The 21,515-nt window shown below is 53.6% G+C and overlaps 1 protein-coding gene and 1 long non-coding RNA gene across 2 annotated transcripts in view; one reads left to right on the top strand and one right to left on the bottom strand.

Annotated features, from left to right (window-relative positions):
• CDH13 (cadherin 13) overlaps nucleotides 1-21,515 on the top strand; it is a 986,611-nt gene that overhangs the window by 926,590 nt on the left and 38,506 nt on the right. The gene's annotated exons all lie outside the window — the stretch shown is intronic.
• Nucleotides 835-2,356, bottom strand: LOC309853654. Its single transcript, XR_014305850.1, has 3 exons — nucleotides 1,700-2,356; nucleotides 1,304-1,575; nucleotides 835-995 (listed from the first exon to the last, which is right to left on the bottom strand). It is a non-coding gene; the product is annotated as an uncharacterized lncRNA (long non-coding RNA).

Here is a 21,515-nt window from a genome sequence, read left to right as displayed (position 1 = left end):
CAATCTATTGTGAGCAAACAACACGGGGAAAATGCAAGCTGGGACCTCATGTTAACTCCATCACCTCTTTAAAGACCCTGTCTCCAAATACGATCCCATTCTGAGGTGCCAGGAGGTTAGGATTTCAGTGTAAGGATCTGGGGGACACAATTCAGCGCGTAACAGACACCATTAGAATTCAGAGCAGCGTCTTTTCAAGGGGCCTTGGGCAGGTATGAGAGAATCCCTGCACCTCAGTGCCCATCAGATTTCTGGCGGATTTCACCGTGTCCTGAGAACCAGCCCTCGGGACCGCGCACGCACCCCTGTGTGGGGGCCGGCTGGGCTCAGATCCACAAGTAGATTCTATTCTCTGTGCAGCCGGGCTGATGGAAAATGAGGCATGTGGCTAAGAAAAAATAGAAATAAAGCAAAACCCCCATATCTTCCCTCAGTGAACTGTGTATTGGAGAAAGGAGACTCCTGGGACAAGAATCAGGAGAGCAGCTCCCCATTCCATTTTATTCCATGTTCCCGGGCGTACCCCTCCCAGGGGCAGCGCACCGACGGGGCAGGGCGCCTTGCAGCAGAGTCAGAGGTCGTGATTTCTGTTCCACCTGCATTATTCCAACTCCCCCTTCCTGGAAAAAGGTCATATTGCCACTCGATTTTCAGTGCTAACAGACGTTGTTTGGTTCTGGGTAGCGAGACTCTCTGCTCAGTTCGCTGCTCGTCCCATCTGCCACGTAGTATGTGAAACACAGGCGTAATGAACATAGAGAGAGGTGTATCAAACCACACTGCTTCTATAAAAATTCAGCCCTCTTAAGTTCATTGGTACATCACTTGGGGTTTTTATTAAAAGGGTAAAAAACATTCTGCCACGCGATTCTGAGGGACGGTGCATTTCTAAGCCACTGGTAAAGAAATGTGAAGCAGAGGGATCTTTGCTTTCAAACACTGGGATTCGGGGTGCAGGTGCCTCCGTTCAGAACCATCTGAGCCCTCGAGGCTTTCTGCTAATGAACGGAGTATGGATGGAGCCAGCGGCCAGGGAGCAGGGCTTGTCAGCCTGTGCCCATCACCTGACAGCAAACACAGGAACCCGACTCAGGGGCAAGTGCCTCCCTCACCCCCGACCACATTCACCCCAGCTTCGTCTGATCCTCTCTCTGCCCACCATGCCCCCGTCCCCACTGACCCCGCAGGCAGAGGTGGACTAATCCAGCCCCACTAGAAACGGTCCCCCTGCAGGGAAGCTCCCCAAGTTGTCGGGCATCCTCCATCACCTCCCATCTCCACGGGACAGTGTCCACTGCCTCACCTGAGTCCCGGGGGAAGACTCCTCCTTCTCATGGGGAATGACATTGCGTTGACTTATTATTGATGAGCTTGAGCTGGTTCCTCGCGAGCACTACAGGGTTGGGGAGGGAGGGGCATTTCCAAGAAGGGGCCTTTGCAGCTCTCGAATTCCCCTCCCCTAAGAGAAAAGGTGTCACTTTCAAGTCCACGGTCAGAAAGGCTGCTCCCGAGGCTTTTACTCCCACGGACGGTGGTGGAGTCATCCCTCAGGGCTGTTGTAGTTTCAAATGAAACCTAACTCAAGATGGCATGAGAATAAAAGGGAACTTGGTTAGCTCCCATAACTGGGAAATCCAGGGGAAGGTGTGATTTGAGTCCAACTCAGAGCAGGATCTGAGTGTGCAAGGCAAATAAATACCCACATAGAGACCGTTGGCAGGGGCGCCCACCAGCCGGCCAGGATGTCAGCCCTGCGAGTGCCACAGTGGTGCACCTCTCGGGGTCCTCTCTCCTCCTGCACGTTTACTCCACTCCCCCGCCGCTCTGCTCTCAAACAGAACTTGACATCAAGTAGCGAACCGCCAGCAGGAACTCGGGGTGCACGGCTCAGGAGCTCTGCATCCCCAAGGAGCTTCCTCCCCCGGCTTCCAGCAGCACTCCTGGCCCAGAGCACACCAGGGCTCCAGTCTACACCAACCACACGCCAGAGTCCTGTGGCAGACCCAGAGGACCAGTGCAGAAGCAGCCTCCCCCAAAGCCTGGTGGGAGACTGACCGCCCAGAGCAAAGCCAGGTGGTGTGACTGGAGGCAGGGGGACATGTAGCAGAAGCTACCACAGTCACAGCCACTGCAAGTCTTGGGGTAGGGAAAGGCACTTCGGGCCTTACTGTGGCTGTTAGAAATGTTGAGAACATCACATCGCCTCCCCGACTTGCCAGTAATATCCGTGTCCTTAAAACACGGCTCTTATTATTGACAGAAATACTCAGCAGATGTAAAATCTGTACTCTCAGTGATATGTAACTGGTATATATTTTAAAAAAAAAACAAAAAACAAAAAACTATGAAGCTTCTTTCAAAGTGGCCAGCTACCTGAGCACGCTCTCCTAAGTCCAGATTGCTCTCGCCGGGGAGGGGAGTGGAAGCGGGGAGAGATGGGGACACGGTTCCTCCAGTTCCTGCAGCTGAATGCCGTGCAGATACCCCGTCACCAGCCCACCGACCGCGGGATGCCTTCTGTCTGTCACTAAAGATGAGGGGATTTACCTGTTGATAAAGATTCTCTACTATTACGAGGATAGACAGTTTTAAAACATTGCTTATAATGTCACTATATAATGTCACTGTATAATGCTCAGCATCACAAAATAAGACTCCGGGACTGTTGAATATCTGTGATATCCTAGATAATGCAGCGGGTCTGACATCCTGGAGACTGTGGATGTTCTTGGTTTACATGGAGCGGCTTTGGGGGTGGGCAGGGGGATGCCTCCTTGGCCTCCTGTAAGGAGAGGGTTCTGATGATTTACATCTATTTTCGTCCTGGGCTAGGGAAACCGCCTTTGTCTTTAGTTCTTGGACGTTTCTCCAGCTCCCTTTTCCATCCGTCTTGGGTTTTTAAGTGAACGGAGAAAGCACGAGCGCGCCCTGCGAACCGGCCTGTTCGTGCATGTGGTGTGTAATCTCAGGTAATTGTTACTTGCTGAGCAAGGCCTTTCCGGCGAGGACGGGATAAAGCGAGAGCGGGGTTTTATTGCTGTCATTCAAAGCCTTCTTCATTCACGCCTGCCTACCTTCGCTGGGAAATGCCCCCACCTCGTTCCCCAGAAGACAGGAAACAGAGCTTAACTGCCACGAGTTCAGGCTGGCGTAAATATTAAATTCCACGTAAAAATGCCTGGGGCTGTTCCCGTGCTCTGCGCCCAGTTACTTAGGGCGAACTCCGGCTCTGCTTCCTCCTCGGAGGCTAACGTCCCCTTCCCGCGATGGGGACTGGACAGTGCTTCCTTGTAGTCTCCGCTTCGGTTTCGGGAGCCCATCTGCTTTATCTCTGCGGACCTAACCCTGGCGGGCAGGACCAGGACCTCCTGCGAGCCGTGGTGTCCACCTTTGCAGGCGTTTCCGCAGGTCGCAGCGGCTGGGGGCAGGAGCTGAACCCCCAGGCCCTGACCCTCGGCACCTGCCACCGAGCATTAGTAAGGTGTGTTTCCCGATAGTGTCCTGTTTCCAAAACGGGCTCTTTACCTGTTGGGGTTGGGGACCAATAGGAGAAAGTAACTCTGGAAAAAAAAAAAAGCCAAAAACAAAGGAAGGTTCTGTAGCAGCTCACAAAATCAGACAAGGTCACAAGTAGGTGAGGTGGCAGCCTGGGTCCCAGTGGTCTGTGCGGGCCCAGAGTCAGATGTGCGTGACTCAGAGCACCCCCGCGTACCAGGGAATGGTGGACCTTGAGGACAGGTGGACTGTCATGGGGATGGGGGAGGGGCAGTCAGGGTGTTTGTACCAAAATGAAGGAAGAAGAAGTGTCCTGGCGGGAGTGGGAGGGAGGGGCTGGGAAGGTGGGGACGGTGGCCGCCCGCCCTCCCCCTTCCCACTTTGTGATTATCTTCTCTCCGTGATGGATGAATGGTCTATCAGATACGGTGAACATCTTTCACAGTCTATGCAATTTACCTTTAATATCGTCTTCCTGATACAATCTCCCATTTTGCCGAGTCCATTTTGTTTTCCATAACACTAGATTTCCAAAAACCTAGACTTGTCTACCTTTTTTTAATAGACTTTAGCTTTTCGGGCAGCGTTAGAGTCAGAGCAAAATTGAGTAGAAGGTACAGAGAATTCCCCTAGCCTCCGTGCCCCCACACCTGCACAGCCTCCCCCGCTAGCAGCACCCCTCACCAGAGTGGGAATTCTGTTATCATCAACAAATCTGCATGGAAACAACATAATCACCAAAGGTCCACTCATACATCGTCTCATTAATTCTCCTGGGGACACTGTGGGGTCCTTTAACCTTTCCCGAGTTGGGGGGAGGGGCATAGGAAAAAGTAGACCAGTTGAGCAGCTGCCCTGTGTGCAAAATCTGCTCTCCCTCCTCAGCCGCTGGAGGCAGCTCCTGAAAACCTCGGCCTGTGGGCCCACCAGCCTCTCTCTCTCTGGGTTTTCATTCCTAGACTCCCAAGCAGCGCCTGCTAGTCTCCCCTTCCTCGCACGGGGTTGAGATGCCCAGGGGAGCCAAATGGAATTAACTCCCTGCTCTCCTCGACGAAGACATCGCATGCCGTTCCAGGAGTTGGTTTCCAGAAGAAGGAAGGATCTGGGTGCAGACAGTCCATTTGGGAAGGAGATGTCTTACCTGCCGGCAAGGGAGAGGGAAGTGGGACAGGGAAGGGGAGGCAACCAGCCTGCATTGTCCCGCCGGCCACCATGTGAGAAAGGGGGCTCGGTCCCCCTGTGGGATCCCCAGGAGCCCACGGAGACTTATTCCAGCCAGGGAGGGAAGGAGCCCGGGCGTTTTTACCCCAGCCCCTCCAGTTGCTGGCGAGGCCCTTCTAGCCCGCGGCACAGGGAGGCAGAGGGCTCTGAACCAGGGAAGGTGTAGAAACGGAGGAGCTGGCAGCTTGTGGGCGCCACAGGGGGAGGAGGGCCAGGCTCTGCCCATGTCTCTTACAACCAATTCACTCATCTGCTCCAGTCTCTGCAGTTTCTTAAGAGAAATGCGTAACAAGAGGCACCTGGTCCCATGGAATGTCGTCGAGCAGGCGCACTGGGCAGTGACATTTAGATTCCAGAATCTGTCAAGCTTTGCCCTCACTGACTGCTACACCCTGAGAGCCAGAGGTGGACTCAGTGCCATCCCCAGAGTCAGGGCCAGTCCCTTCTGGAAGATAAATCCATGGGGCCTTGCGACGGCCTCTTTCCTTGAGCAGAAGTCCCTCCATGACACCATGTGAACGACAGGCATGTGTGAGAGGGACTGGGCTTCAGAGGTGTGCTCCTGGGGTGGGAGGCAGTGGTCGTCCGGCGTGAGTCTTCCCACTGGGGGGCGTTCACACCTGTGTCTGGCTCTCACCTGCACCGCCGGTAGCCCTGTATTTATGCCTCATCAGGATTCCACACTGTCTCTGGTCACAGTGGCTGTTAGAGCAGACGGAGGGACGGCTAGGTGATGAGCACTGGGCAGGCATGGGTGGCCAACCTCCTGTGAGGCTCCGGGAAGGTCACCAAAGGTCACAGCTTAATTTGGGTTGGGCAGCCCCAACTGGCCTCCACGTGTCTGTGAATCGGAGCAAGAATTATGATGTATCTTTTTAAAATTTTATTTATTTTTTTGTCAGAGAGCGAACACACAAGCAGGGGAAGCAGCAGACGTAGTTAGAGGGAGAAGCAGGCTTCCTACTGAGCGGAGAGCCCGATGCGGGGCTCAATCCAGGACCCTGGGATCATGACCTGAGCCGAAGGCATTTGCTTAACCCACTGAGCCACCCAGGCGCCCCTATGATGTATCTTCTCTGCCTTACCCAGAACCCAGAAGAACGCCTCTCTTTTGCACACCCAGCCGCGGAGATGTTGCCTTCTGCTATTCTTTGTGGCAATTAAATCCAGTACAGAGTGGCGAGAGAATGAGATTCACTGTTTTAAAATATATTTAAATAGATTGGGTTTGTTCTCGTAAGGCTATGGGTGGGTCCGAGACTCTAGAGTAGCAGCGCCCTTCCTCTCCGTACGCTACGGTGGGAAGTCAGGTACGTTCTGTTCCAGGCACAGTGAGGGGACCCCTGTCTGAGCAAGTGATTCTTTGTGGCTCTTCGACAATTCTGTACACCCCACTGTCTCTGCCTTCAGATAGCTTGTGGTCTCCTGGACGTAGTAAGAAATCCAGCCCAGGTGACAACAGTTTCCATACAAGCCACTGGCTCTGAGGGCCATGCTAGTCGTCCAGGCATAAATGCTATAGAAGCCCAAGAGAAGAGGAGATCCGGGGACTGAGGTGGTCCAGGAGGGCTGGTAGGAGGTGGCGGGATTTGAATGGACCATCACCGTTAAGGGGGAAAGGATAAGCTGTCGGGGAAGGGAGAGCAATGATCGTAGGCTCATCCGGGCACCGTGGGGAGACGCGTTTTGCTAGAATGGAGGGATAATGGTGTGAGAGGTGCAGGCTACCCTCTGGAGCCCAGCTAAGGCAACTGGACCCAGCTCTGAACCAGGGTGGATGGGTTCTAGATGCAAAGAGCATTATGGGAAGCTGCCAGGAACCCCATAATCGTGAGCCCGCTCGGAAGCAAGATACTCACCCCGGGAGACAGTCGAGGACGTGGAATAGGGGCCGGGGCCAGGGACCATCACGAGAGGAGCAGGTGTTCTGCTGCCCCAGCTCTGCCACGTTCTAACGGTGAGCCTGTGCCGGCCACGCGATCTCCCTGAGCCTCGACTTTCTCATCCTGGAAGTGGGAATAACAGTCCTTGCCCCAAACGACGATGGCGAGGATGACACAGGGCGTCAAGCACACAGGGCCCGACCCAGCGCCCAGGCAGACCATGGGGTCGCTGTCGCTGTCAGGGTGATGACGTCACAGTAGCATCCCTGAACCAGTGCGTGCAAGCTTTCCCGGGTGCCGGCAGCCCGCCACGGCGCACGGAATCTGGAATCGGCCACGGTCAGGGGGAGTGTGTACACCACAGCAGTGGACACACACGACTTAATCTGGGCTTTTCGGGTCTCCCCAGAGAAGCACATGTGGAACCGTTAGCCGTGCACTTGTGGCCATAGACCAGGAAAATAAGAAGATGCAGATGTGATTGGGCCGGGAAGCCTAAGGCGGCAAACCTGAGCGGACGGGCCCGTGTGTGTGTGTGTGTGTGTGTGTCCCAGCGTCCCACACCCTCACAGGGCGTGTGTACACAGTTTGCTCCTTGGGTCTGGGGGAGTCTCAGCCTCTTGTTGGGACTCTCCAGTCCCTCCTCCAGATGCCGGGCCATCTGGAGGCCACGGGAGGCAGGGAGCCGGGCGATGCGACAGCATCTCCGCGAAAACATTCGCTGAGAAAGTTTGCTGTTAATATAGCAGCTTTCGGGTTCTCTCCACTTTCCTTCAGCAGCCACAGATTAAATCGTTGGCTTGCTTTTACTGTGCCGTGGCTCCACGGAGGAAGGCCAAGTTCCTAAATCACGCGCCTGACAGCTGCCGTATTTCTGAGCCCAGAGCCAAGCTGCGACCTTCCAGTGTCACGGTCCCGAGAACCGGGCGGCATGCATAATAAAGGAAGTCCACAGAGCATTTTTGAAATACGGAACGCAACCGAAATCAGATAGAGGTATCAGTCTGAATCTGCTTACCAGGACCAAGGCGATCAATCTTTTCGCCTGTCTAATGACGCAGATGTGAAAAGTGTTGTGACTTTCACTGACAAAGGAGTGGAGGTATCTGGGCCTGGGGACCGACCCTGTGCCAAGGGCCGTGTCGCACTCAGGACTTCATCTTCAGAGCCACACTCTAAGGTTTTCATGTCCCCGTTTTATATACAGGGAAGCAGAAACTCCAAAATGTGAGTGCTTCTCCCAGGGGCCCACAGAGACGAAATGACTGAGCCGGGACTTGAACACCATCCCCATGACTGGCCTGTGCTCTGCCCCTTAGTCCCACGCTGCTTCCCAGTCGGACGCTCCTCCCTGACTCACCGGCTCGCCACGTTTCCTCTGTCCTAAGCCCTCTCCCCCTCCCATATCTGTACTTAACTGTCTCATCTGTCATCTCCCCTGAGAGGCTTTCCTGGGTCACCGTCACTAAAAAAAAACTTTGCCCACCCTGCCTAGCCTCCCTGTACCGTTACCCACTGTGAGGGCTTTTAGACCACCTGTCACTCTCTGAAGTTGTTGCGTTGTCTGTCTCTGTGTTGCTTATGATTCTAGAACATCAGCTCTGTCATAATCGCAGTCTACAGAAGAGAGCCTGATACAATGGATGCTGAAAGAAGGGATGGAGGGATAGATGGACAGACGGACGGATGGATATACAGATAGAAGCATGGGTAGATGAACGGATGCATGGAGGGATGAATGGGTGAAGGAAGCCAGACAAGCTCAGATTGGCCATGGGAGGTTCCCTCCTAGTTCAAGACTCCTCTGACTCTGTTAGAGCCCATCTCCTTCAGTCCCCCTGAAGGACTCCTGGGACCTCTCCCAGAGATGCATATCTTTACCTTCCCCCCCCCCACCAACCTGGGCAGAGCTACGCTCCCCAAAGGAACAAGATTAATGATGAACAGAGATCAGGAGGGACACAAGCCGCCGGTTGAACAAGGGCTATGCTATAAGTGGGACAATTCCAAGATGGGGCCTGGCTAGGAGCCGCTCCCTTGGAAGATGTAGGCATACCCTATGTGCCTTCCCAGTCCTCTTATCAGCTCCAGTAGGAATCATCCTACCGCTGGGACTCCCTTCTGGGTCCCCTTACTCACTGAACAAATGTGAATTAGACCCTTAATTCATAGCTACTGGGGACAGACGGTTGTTAGGACAAGAATTCTGACAGTGTTATTCGAGAGACAAAACAAGACCGTGTGACAAGGGCAAAGAGAGAGGCACATCTGTATCTGCTCGTACAGGACCCAGAAGGAAGGGAGGGCCATGCTGAGACTTGAAGAAGGACCAAGGGAAGGATGTGCGGGTCCAGCACACAGCAAAGGCAGAGGCCCTGAGGCTAGGTGTGTTCAGTAAACCAGCAGACAGGACCGCGGAAGATCTTGTCTAGTCTGAACTAGAATTTGAGCCTTGATATGTGGGCAGTGGGGATGCCTGAAGGACTGAATGTGGAAGGATGTTCTATTAGATCTGAATTTTTTATAAAAAGCTCCTTCAGACGTTCGGAGCAGAGAGAGGAGGCAGGAGGCCCATTCCAAGCCAGTGCCAGCCGGGACTAGAGCTGCAGCTTAGAGAGTTCAAGGACACACAACAGAGTCAAGAAACAGAGAAGCCAAGGGGCGCCTGGGTGGCTCAGTGAGTTAAAGCCTCTGCCTTCGGCTCTGGTCATGATCTCAGTGTCCTGGGATCGAGCCCCGCATCGGGCTCTCTGCTCAGTGGGGAGCCTACTTCCCCCTCTCTCTCTGCCTGCCTCTCTGCCTACTTGTGATCTCTGTCTGTCAAATAAATAAATAACATCTTTAAAAAAAAAAAAAAGAAAGAAAGAAAGAAAGAAAGAAAAGAAAAGAAACATAGAGGCCAAGAGATTTGCAGGTGACCCGGACTCAGAGGGCAAAAGGGAAGCTGCTTGGCCTTTCCCCCACTTAGGAACAGGGTCCTGACCTTCTTGCTGACTTCGCTTTGGTCTACTCCACTTACCCTTTGTTCGAGGGCTTCAGTCTTAGGAGAATGGCTGGATCCCAAGCCTGCAGTGAAGCCCAAATGCCTGACCCAGACCGGCTGCATCAAAGACCCACAGCAGGTGGTCAAATCACAGAGGCCTAGGCCCTCCGTGGGACTTAGCAAGCCAAGAACCCAGCACAAGGGCCCGGGGCCATGTCCTTGAACTCATGATCCAGTACTATGGGGCGCACAATCTGGGAAACGCGAATTAGGGTTTTCCACTAGTATTGGGTGGGGGCAGGTTGATAGGAGCAAGGTCATGCGTCTGCCTCCGCCCTCTCTGGGCTGGCATAGGGCCTCCTAGATGAGGCAGGGGCTCGGTGCACGGCCGTGGGCTGATCGGCTCGTCGTCCCGCTCCCCCTCGTTCTGGGACTGACTATACATCGCCCACGTTCCCCACGTGGGGGCGAGGTCCGTGCAGGGGTCAGCACCGTAATGGCCTCGGCACAGCCTGGCTGGTGATCTGGTCTTAAATCGAGACAAAGAAGTCACCCCAGAATGTTCTAAAACAAAGGCATCATTTCCCTGCCCGACGTGGTCGGGAAACAAAATGACTAAAACAACGAACAAAGCAACAGGCCAAGCAGTCAAGTTTGGGAACAGCTTTAACACCTAATTTCTAATGAGAATTTCAAAACGCTAATTTTGCCGAGCAGAAAATCAAGTGGCGCTCATTTATAACCCGTCGTCTGCAATGAGTCGGAGGATATTTCTTTCTGGGTTGTCAGTTAACTTTCTGAGCCCGTCAGAATACAAAGTAGGGCGGTGGGCCAATAAATCAGCACTTTGGGAGCTGATAAATGGTTATTGTACAAATCCTGCATTTGCATTGGATCTGGGGACATAAATCTACTTCTCATGATCTTACTTGGAAAAAAATTATGCCCCTGCAGTCAGAGTGAGCCGTTCATACTGGCATTCTTTCCCAGATGTTGATTTTTCTCACCTTTAATGGCTGCCTTTCTACTCCCTGCACTTAGACCGTACCGTAAAATGTCGCACGGCGCATAGAAAAATCTGCCGGGACTTTGGTTTGAATCTGCCCACCAGGAATAATTTTATAACTTTCTGCTCGTCCATGAATAACGATCACTTTGGTAAAGGCTGTCATAACTTACTCGCGTTGGGAGGGACCTCCGGGAACATCATTTACCGCTGCCTCCTTTGGTGGGTGGGGAAGCCGAGGCCTAAGAGTGAGCATCAGGTCATGGGCCAAGTTTGTGACAGGACCAGAGCCTCTGTGTGGGGTCGGGAGGAGCCCCTCGGCAGCACGAGGGTACAGCGTCGTGGAACAGGAAGTGAACTTTCATTCCAAGGCAATGGGAGGATGGATAAGAAAGGCCCCAGCGGAGGGCAAAGGGCTTGCTCTCTCCCTCACTCATGCGTTCCTTCATTCATTCACCAGGCAAGGGTCCACCTTGGCTCGTTCTGCCGTGGTCTCTACGACCGTGAATGGAGATCCTGTAGAAGTGACCCCCAGAGTCCTTTGTCTGGCTAACACGTATCCTAAGCAGGCAGAGATGAAAGACAATCAAAAGGTCTCTCTCGTTTTTGCCCTCTGTAGTTCTACCAAATTGTACTATTCTAGAATATTCTGAAGAGCGGAACGGGAAGGGTTTTGGGAAGGGTGTTGGGTCTTCTGACAACCTGGAAATCCACGGTGAACTCACTCCCTTGAAAGTGTTGTTCTTAGAACTAACCGCTTTATTGAGACATAATTGAGGCATCACACAATCCACCCATTGAAAATATACAATTCAGTGGTTTTTAGTGTATTCACAGCTTCGTGCAACTAACACCACTGTCCGTTTTAGGACATGCTCTTCCCCCCGGAAAGACACCCCGCTCCGCTCAGCCATAACCTCCATCCCCCACTTCTCCTGCCACAGGCAACCATTCCCTGACTTTCCGTCTCTGTGGATTTGCGTTGTGGGGACTCCCCGGCCCATGACTGGAGTCTTAGACCCTTAGGTTCTTGGACCCTTAGTAAGAAGACCTGAACGTGGACTGGGAGGTGCTTAGCGACGCGAGAAAAGACACATCTGTCATTCTCGGTTTTTTCTCGGCTTTACGGACGCTGTCCAATGTACAGAAATGTGGAGAGAATTTTGCAGCAAACACCTGTTCACTCGTCACCGGGACCCTAACTTGCATGCCGCTGCTTTGCCACAAACCACCTCGTCCGTCCCATGGATCACTGCCTCAGTTCTCCAGGGAGCAACGTCCAACCTTCCCGTATCAAAAGGTAAAAATCCTCGACTTTGCAAAATAAAATGTCAACGGAGGGGATGTTAAAATCCAAGACTGTTAGGAAGTTGACATGAGAGGTTTTGAAAGACGAAGTCATGGCCAAATGGTAGAGACGTCTTTAAAGAGGTCTTCAAGACAGGGTGTATTCAAGACCTGAGGACCAAGGGCTGACCAGGTTTGGGAATGACAAGTCTCTTGAGAGGACCCGCTGACACCCTGGCTCCGTGGTCGAAGCAGACAGAGCCAGGGAGAGACCCGAGTGGTTCCAGGAGATGGCAGCCTTTTCCTGTCTCTGCTCATTTGCCCACTTTCACAGGTTTGGCTCGAGGGTCAGTTTCACGATTCCTGCATTTCAAGGAAAGAGGTAGATGCCTGCCAGAAGGGGCTTTCCTTGTTTCTCTTGTGCAACAAAAGCTTTGCAGACGCTCGGCTGTATCCAGAGCCACGGCCCCTCCCGGGAGTAGGACCCCATCACGCAGCATCACGTGCTCAGATGCCACAGGTTGTCCTCTGGGTGGACAGGAGCAGGCATGGTACATGAAAAGAGGAATCCAGACATTCTGCCTCCGGAGTCTGACCTTGAATGTGGGGCTTATATACTTGGTGCACGCAGAGGACCCAGAGAGAAGGCACCTGCTTGCCCGCTGGCCCCGCAGGCCCATGTGCCTGAGTGCTGGTGGGACCCGGAAGGGTTGGTTGACCCTGGGCTGTGTGTGTGTGTGAGTGTGTGTGTGTGTGTGTGTTGTGAAGACACATTTAATCTGAGTTCCTATGAAGTGACAAGGAAAGGTCACAGCCAGCGGTTCAACAGCGGATGCCAATATGCACAAATTAATTCTTCTAAATGAGTGAACTATGCTTGATACGCTACGGATGTGATAAAGGATATGAAGGTGCTGGTGCGATGGGGATTCAACATGATTATCTCAGCAACTCACTCATAGGCCCCCCGCGCTTACAGAATGCTAGAGGATGTCCGGGGAGACGGGCACACAGAGAGAAGCAGCCTTGGCTCCTGGCCCTCAGAGAACTCCGGCCACTAGTGGAAAGAGACGCCGTCCCGACCTGTCACTTCTATCGTTTAGATACTTACATATTAGATGGGGCCGTAGGACATGGCCGGGATTCGGCAGGTTTTGACCATTAGAATGGCAGCCTCGTGATTCAACCGAATATTGACGTCGCGGTGGATTAGCCTGCTGGAGCAAAATACCACACACTGGGGGCTGACATTGCAGAAACCAGCTTCTCACCGCCTCCATCGCCGGCCTGCTGTGTGACCTGGAGCCGAGGACGGAGCCTCTCTGTGCCTCAGGGTCCTCATCCATCCCGTGGAGCAGTAACAGCAACACCGTGAGGCTGCTGGAGAGTTAAACGAGCAGAACCTTGTGCAACGCTCAGGAAGTTTCTGGAACAACGACCAACGCCTTGTTTTAGTGTTGGTCTCTTCATCTCTCCTGTTACTCTTAGCACAGTTACCACCAGCACTACCTTCCAGGGTGTTTCTTCAGCCAGGCTGGGGCATGGGCTTGGGCTTACATACTGAGCCCTGGAGTGGAAAGGGCTCAGCACGCAGGGCAGGGCGTGGGGAGGAGCCGGGAGGCTGACCTTGGACTCAGGAGGAGAGACAGCGTCATCAGTTACTGCTGCTTATGACAAGGAGGCACCCAGCGTGCCCGGCGTTTGCCTGTGGTCCTCTCGGTTGCACATATCACCGCCTAGTGTAAAGATCCAGTTTCTCGTGTCATCTCCACTCCACACACATAGTCATCTCGCCATGCACATCATGGCTATCATTGTTTTTATTGTCCTCATACTGTTTCATTTTCTGGGCAACTAGTCACTACCCGTAGACGGTTTCCTGGTACTTTTAAAAACTTTTTCTACAATAAGCAGTGATGGAGGAAATATTCTCGTAGCTAAATATTTCCGCCAACTAAACCTGAGTAATGCTTTCTCCTGAGACCCTTTCTCAGCTGTTCACACCCTGAATCTGCTTACTGAAGGCTCTGAGAAGTCTTGCAGCGGAGGGACAGCTTTGACTTTATTAAGCCAGTATCCTCACCTCTCTGAAATTGTTCCCTTTAACTACTGCTTGGGGCTAACTTATTTTTAAAAAGGAGTTTCTGGATCAAAGAGCATGTGCAGCTTTATGGATTTTCATTTATTTCCTTCTGGAATGGTGTTTTAGGAACCAACAAACGTGGAAGACACCTCCACCTTCTGGGCTAAACCAAGACTTCAATTTAATCATAGTTACATGAAAAGTTCAAGACACTAAAAGCATCTGTGACGTTCTTACAAAAATTGAAACAATCAAGACCAGTGCAAAGAATTTCCTGGTTCTTTTCGGAGTCTCGCGGGAAGTCACTTTAGAAGAGGCTGACTCATCCAAAGAGTACAGATTTTCCTTTTTCTAGATTTCAGGCAGGAAAACACATCAAATGAATAAAAATCTCTTATAGGGACTCTCTCCGAGGTCACGGGAGACCTGGCTGCTGTGTGACCCGCAGCGACCTTCTCGGGAAAGGCCGATTGTGAAGACTGCCTTCAATATAAAACAACAGGCAGGCCTCAAAGTAAATGTTCTGTGCAGCCTGACGGCCCTCCTTATAGTTCATCTCAACTCAGCCCTACGGCTTATTTATTTATCCAGTAAATACTTGCTAAACGTCTACCACCAGCTCGGCCCTCCTTGCGCCCTGAGGACAGCAGGTCCAGGCCATGGTCCTCCTTGCTGGGCTTCCGTGCCAGCCGGGAGACAGGCGGTGCCGGCGTGTGTGATAGGTGACCGTCTCCCCGGGGCCCTTGCTCAGAGCTGCGTGTGCCAACAGGACAGCGCGCGGCATGCTGGGACGCAGGGCAACTGGGAGAGGCTACCGGATGGGCGGGGTAAGAGGGAGTGTCTTTGGACCGAGGTCCGAAGGGTGCCGCTGAGCCAGCCAAGCAAAGAGCTGGGTCAGAATTCCTGGCAGAAACCAACGGCTAACACCAAGCCTGGGAGGGCGGAGAGCCCTGGGGGCTTTGGGAGCAGAATAAGGTGATGGTATGTGCTAAGCAAGTGGAAACAGCTGTTATCCTCATGCAGTGGGGGGGTCAGGGCTCCAGAAGGCCCCTCATCTCCTTTGTCACACCCTCTGCCTCCGCGCACCTGCCGCAAAGTTACTGCTTCCCACGTGGACCAGGCACACGGCTGCCGTCACGCCTGGGGATGTTGACCCCATGGAACGCCATCGAGGGTCCTTCCCTTGGCTTCTCCCACGTGGACACCTTGCTCATTCCCTCCCCCAGCCATTCTGTTCACCCGCCCTTGACCAAGGCCTGCGAAGGGCCAGACGGATGCCCCTGGATATGGGAAGAGAGGAAGGCAGCCCCTCCCCTGGGCACTCACCTCCTGGATCGCAGAGTAGAGGATCAGGTGGCAAAGGCCCGCAGTGAAGCAAAGCGTCAGGGTCACGAGGGCAGGGAGCTTCCGGCCTGGCTCACTGCCCTCTCCCTAGGCCCCAGTGTTCACGATCACCTGCCGTGTGAGCTCCGGCAGGGGGAGAAGGCCGCTCGCCTGAGCCCAGCTCGGCTGCCTGCAGGAAACTCGCCCGTGCCGTCCCGCCAGCCCGCATTCACTGACCTTCAAGGTAGGATGCAAGGCTTCGCCATCTATCTCACCGCCGCCCTGCGGCAGCCGCCTCATTTATCGACTTCTCCAAAGGGCCGATACCTCTGCTTGGCTTGGTCTGAGCTGGGCTCGAAGACTCAGGTGCGGGAGCAAAGGCCGCAGCCTGCCAGTGAATCACCCGGGACAAATCTGCGCTGAGAGCAAAGGCACAGGGCTTGATGGACTTTCCCACGCGGCCCTCCTGACACGCACACGTGCTCTCCCAGTGAGCGCGGCTGTTTCTTCGAGCCAGCCCACCCTGGGAGGCTGAGCGCCTGGCCCAGACACCCCCACCCCACCACTGGCTCACGGGCACAAAAGTAGAGCTTGGCCTACAGCCGAATGGCCCTGGGACCTGAGCAGGGGGACCCCCCGATCGGGGCCACATGACGTCCATCCCGAACTCTGAAACGCCAAGACTCTCTTATTTTGTTCGGCCCTTCAGCTTGGTAAGAAACTGAAGTGGGGAATTCTGCTGACCAGATGGGAATAAGGGACAGGGGACGACTCAGAAGCTGAAGGCTGGTGGGGCCGAGAGAAATCCAGCTGCGTGCGGGGCGGGGAAGGAATCCCAGCCTCTGTCCTGGACATCAGGGGAGAGGAGGCCCTTGTTTAGACGGGGTCACCCCAAGTCTCCCAAAGTGAGTGGGGCAAGGCCAGGCCCCCAGATATGGTGCTCGGTCCCTCCCTGGTTGTGTGATGCCCTCTGGGAGACCCGTCTACACTGGCCATCCTGGCCCCTCCCACCAGCCACCCTGGCCTGGCTCTGCCCCAGCAGGTGGACTGTCAGGACAAGGGGTGGTCCAGGGACACCAGGGCCCCATTAGCTCTAGGGGACAGGGGCACAAGGATGACCCCTGGGGAGCAAGCTCTGGGGTGGGCATGGGGGCTGGGCCATTGTCAAAGCCTGAGACTCCTAAAGAATTAGATAGGAGCAATGTGGGCCGTCTGTATTTGGGCCCCGGGAGTGCTAAGAATGGGTCCACGGGATGTTAAAGGGAGAACCTCCTTTTAATAAGCCTGATTAAGAGAGCAGAAGCCATGGGGCGCCTGGTTAGCTCAGTCGGTTACAGCGCCCGACTTTTAGCTCAGGTCATGATCTCAGGGTCATGGGATCAAATCCCATGTCGGGCTCCGAACTCAGTCTGGTGCTCCCCACTCACTGTCTCTAAAGCAAATAAATAAGTCTTTAAAAAGAGAGAGTGAGCAAGCAGACAGCAGCCTGTCCCCGTGTGAGAAATGCCACAAGACAGAAGGTACCTGCTGGAGGGCAAAGGGGAGGTCGTGTGGAGAACCGCGCCTTAGGTTCTAACTATTTACGAACGCTGAGAAGGCCGGCTTCTCTGGAGGCGGGTTTAGCGGGTATTTTTTTTCCTCCTCCTGAGAATGATTATTGGCATGGGGTGCGTGGAGCTGCCGACCGTCCCGGCTGCAGGCTTGTGGGCACCGATCGGCCCGGGGCTCAGAAGCCCCCAAACTCCGGCTCCCACCACACCCTCATCCAGCTCACACGCTCTGAATCACGAGTCCTTGGAGAACAGGGACCGCCAACAGCCCTCGTCTAAAAAAGCCGGGGAGCCGGAAGGGGCCTCTAACCATGAACTGATTTAAAGTGGGGACCAAAATCCAGTGAAAAAGCAAAAAAGAAAAGATTTCATTGAGATCTTACTTTGGGGTTGGGGGTTGGGTGGATGTGGTGAAACTAGATTTGTTTCTACGCTTGTTCTGACCCCTACCAGAAGGTGTTCTCAGAGTGCATCCAGATGAACCAACGGTTGCGTTACCTTGGCTGTAAATTTTCCAGCAGCATCCGTGACAGTACACGGCCACACCCCACCCTCAGCTGGTCCCCGCATGTTACGAAAGAGGTGTCCTCCCAAGCCGTCCGAGGGCTCCGTCCGTTTCCACTCTCCTAGTCGCCTGCTCCTCGAGTCCCTCTTTCGCGAGGTCCCTCTACACGGAATCTTCTTTCTCTTCTGCCGGTGACTGGCTTCTCTCCGCTCCTTCCTGCCTTGTCCTGGGTTTACCGGATCCCTGCCCTGCCCCGCATGGCTGGCGCCTCCTCCCGGCCCCTGCCCCTTTTGTGAGATCCGCAGTGGTCCTCTGTGCTGGATCTGTGTCACGTGGGATGCTCCCGGGCATGGGTCCGACTGAGTGAGGCTGAGGACCACTGCAGTTCAGCAGGGGTGGGCGTTAGAGACCATGACCATGACTCACAACACATTCAGTGGAAACCTCGGGTGGTGAACAGACCTCGAGGGCCTTGTTCCCGTTTGCATTCTCGGACCCCAAAACACAGCAAAAGCAGACGAATTGCATAACCCCACAAATGGTTGAATATCCTCACGTTGAGGAAAGGTTGGGTCCTACCAACCGGTACCCAACTCCCAAATCATCCTCTCCGTTTCTGAGTGCAGTCTCTAGGGCTTGGGAAAAACCACCCACGTGCACACGGAGGTGGGAAATTTAACCCTGCCCCGGTTGCGCATGCGAGCCCGGCTTGATCGTTAATGATGAAATCAGTAACCGTGATCACGATAAATTAATAATAGAACCCTCCTGTGACTGCGTTTTTAAAGCCATCTGTTTCATACTTTTACCCACATGGGAGATGTTAACTCATGTCTTCATCTAGAGTTGCCAAGTATGTCCTTGGATTTCAGAAATCTCGAGTTCCAGAGGTCCCAGCTAATTATTGAAGAAAGCCCCATATTCAGTTACTCTGTGAGGTCCCAGTTTCCTGACTTTTCCAATGTTGTTAAATCTGTGGCTTTGCACGACGACTCTGGTTTTCTGTATTTCCCTGTATTTCCCGGCGATCGATTCGGCCTAAAGCAGTAAGGCGAGGTCCGTTAAAGACATTCGTAAGCCTGGAGCAGCACTCAGAGGGTGGGGCGCCCTTTTTCTGTAACTGCTGTGTTTGCGCAGGCCTCAAAACTGGGGCAGGGTGGGGGACCTTGTGCATAAGCTTTGGAATAAGTTGGCAAATGGGGATAAAGCCCTGCCACAGCAGCATCACCTTGCAGGCCCAGAAAGTCCCATCACAAGATCAGTGGCCTCGAGCAGGAGCACAGGCCTGAGCTTTGCTGGGAGAAGCAAGGAGCAGATTTGCCTCGCCCTGAACAGGGGACAAGGGCTCATCGGAGATGATATGCACGATGGGTGGCAAGCAGCAGGTTCCCCAGGGGTGTCAGCTTCCTTCTGTCGTAGGGAAGACTCGACCCACGCAGGGCTCACAACCGAGGGGCAGGTCGGGGAGTGAACAGAAAAAGGCTTTCCTGCTAGCACCCCTTGAATTCATGAGAACCCTCTGCACACACCGTAGTGCTACAGCCGGCCCCTCGGTCCCCGTCGGTGGAAGCAGAACACGTCTGAGAGCCGCTGTCTTGTAGAGTCAGTCCCATTCGGACCTGTTCTTACGGGCGGTCCACCGCGGCTGAGCTGCGTGTCCCTGTGGCAGGTCTGGGTCTAATTTAAAAGCTGTCAGTCTTCGCTTCTGAATCGAAGACCAGCCTGAGCCTAGGTTATTTGAGAATTTCCAGACATGAACATATTAAATGCACATATGGGCTGTATTATATTAAGCCTTTCTTGAAGGTATGATTTTTTTAATAAACAAATGGGATTTTAAGAAAGGGTTATGTCGATTTAATGGGGGGTGTGTGTGTGTGTGTGTGTGTATTGAAGAGTTTGGGGGTTTTCTTAGGAAAGGTTATCATGTAGTTACAAGTGTCACAGAGTTTCCAGGCCCGTCTAAGAAAACCCAACCAGGGGATGCTGCCCGAGGGATTCAGCTCCCAGTTTGGTCATTACGCATTGAGTGGTGGCCCTGAAACTTTGGTCAGCCAGAACCAGCTGGAGAACATCTTAGAAATCAAGAGGCCCTATCACACTCGGCAAGGTCGCTGACTTGACAGAAGCCAAAATTGGGAGTGTTTATGGCATAGGGAAATTTCCAAGCCTAGTAGGCTACTTTTAAGGCAAAGCAAAAACAGAGACAGTGTTCAGGAAGACGGAGAGATCCGCACTGGGGCCACCCTTCTGCCACTGAGAGGGCCCCTGGCTGGTAGGGGCGGCTACCTGGCTCCGTCCGTAGAGCACACGACTCTTGATCTTGGGGCCGTGAGTTCGAGCCCCAGGCTGGGTGTGGGGCTTACTTAACAAGAATAAGTAAGTAAATAAATAAAATTCTTTTTAAAGCCACATGATGCAGGTGGGCTGCTGCTGGTCCACTTGGAGCCTCTGTTTCCTCCTCGGGACAGCAGAGGTGATGATGTCTGCCTCCCAGGGCGATGGGCAGTGACAGGCCATGATGGGCCTCCACTGTGTGGCACCCGGTTGGTGGTCCTTGAACGTGGACTTCCAGCTCTAGGCGCGGCAGGAACTAGAAACCTTCCTAGCACATGGTGAGTTATGGGGAGCCGACCGGCTTTGCCGCCCTCGTCATGCGTGTCATTAAGTAAAGATTTGTGCAAGTCCTCATTAAAATCCTCTCACTGCTGGAGGATGAGTTCCGATAAAGCAGGGAACTCGCTGCTGCCTACTCAGAACCAGACTTGGTGTCTGACACGCTGCCAATATTTATTCCACAAGGAAGTGAACACTCTCGCGAGAGGGGGTGAAGCCCCCTACCACCTTGCCCGCAAAATGTGTTCCTTAGTGACTTCCAGCTTCCTTCGCTGTACGGTCTCTAGAACTAAAATGGTTCTAGGAGAAATAGGAATTAAATGAATTCCAGAAAGAAGTAGAGCGGCTTTTGCTCTGCCAGGTTCCCTGTTCTGAGCATGGACCGTACAGAAACCCGAAAGCAGAGCAGGCCTGAGGCGGGTCTCCAGGAAGGACTGCTTCCCGGTTTGGACTTGGCTGGCATCTGAAAACTTGGATTTCTAGAGGGTTCTCCCGGTGCTAGGTGAGAAGGACGGTTCCCTGAGCCTCCAGTGTTTGTGCAAACAAATGGGGCTTATGCTGAGCACCTGCTTTCCTTCTGGAAAACAGGGATCTTGCTATGTGCCGGGCAGATGGTGCCCACATGACCAGCCCCCAAGGAAAAGCCTGGGGCACGGGGACCCCTAACAAGCAGCCCTGGTGGACAACACTTTACAACACGTTGCAGGGGAATTGAGTGTGTGCAGTGTGAGCCCCCACGAGAAGGTTCTGGAAGCCGGCACCTGCTCCCCTCCTCTTCGCTCCGTGTGCCTGTCCCTTTGCTGGTCTTGCCCTGCATCTTCTCGCTGTAATACATCTTAGCCTTAAGTATGACATCGTGAGACCTGTAGGTCCTTCTAGTGAGTCCCTGAGCCTGGGACTCACTCATCTTTGGGACCCCCGGCGTACGTACTCACCTGAGTCCCCGCTGACATCACGTAGAAGGTATGAGCCCACTGAAGGGACTTCTGGAGCAGCATTCACATGGGGGTTTGGCTCTAATGAGTGAGAGGGTCTGGAAGTCCTCTTGAGAGAGAGGTCCGCCCATGGGCGGGTTGGATGGACACCTCGCGACCAAATTCCTTTAGGGTTCTGCATCATGCAGGATACAGGCCAAAGTGTATGAAAGAAGGCTTATACTTTCTTTCATTCATTCAACAACCAAATGTCCACTCTGTGTGTGCCGACGCTCTTTTAGGTGCAAGACACAGAGGGCTGGGGAAGAGGGACGCATTCCCTGCCCCAAGGAGCTCACACTGGCAGCTGGGGAGCCAGCCAGGTGAGGAGACAGGCTTCAGATGGAACGTTTCACAGCGCTCTCTCTGGGGACGCAGAGGCCTCGGTATCTGGGCTGAGACCGAGACACACATGAGGACATCTAAGGCAGCCACGTTCCATGAGGCACATGGAAAACCTTGAGGCCAGAATGGATTTGGTGTTTTGAAGGAACCAAAGGAAGACCGTGTGCCTACAGCTTTGGGAGCGCAAGGAAAGAATCGGGAAATGAGTGTGGGGAGTTAGGGCCTTGGAGTCATGGCCGGGAGT

The sequence above is a fragment of the Mustela nivalis genome (assembly GCF_964662115.1).
Source record: "Mustela nivalis genome assembly, chromosome: 18".
NCBI lineage: Eukaryota > Metazoa > Chordata > Mammalia > Carnivora > Mustelidae > Mustela > Mustela nivalis.
Note: the sequence above shows the minus strand (reverse complement) of the source record. Positions and strands in the feature narration are given on the sequence as shown.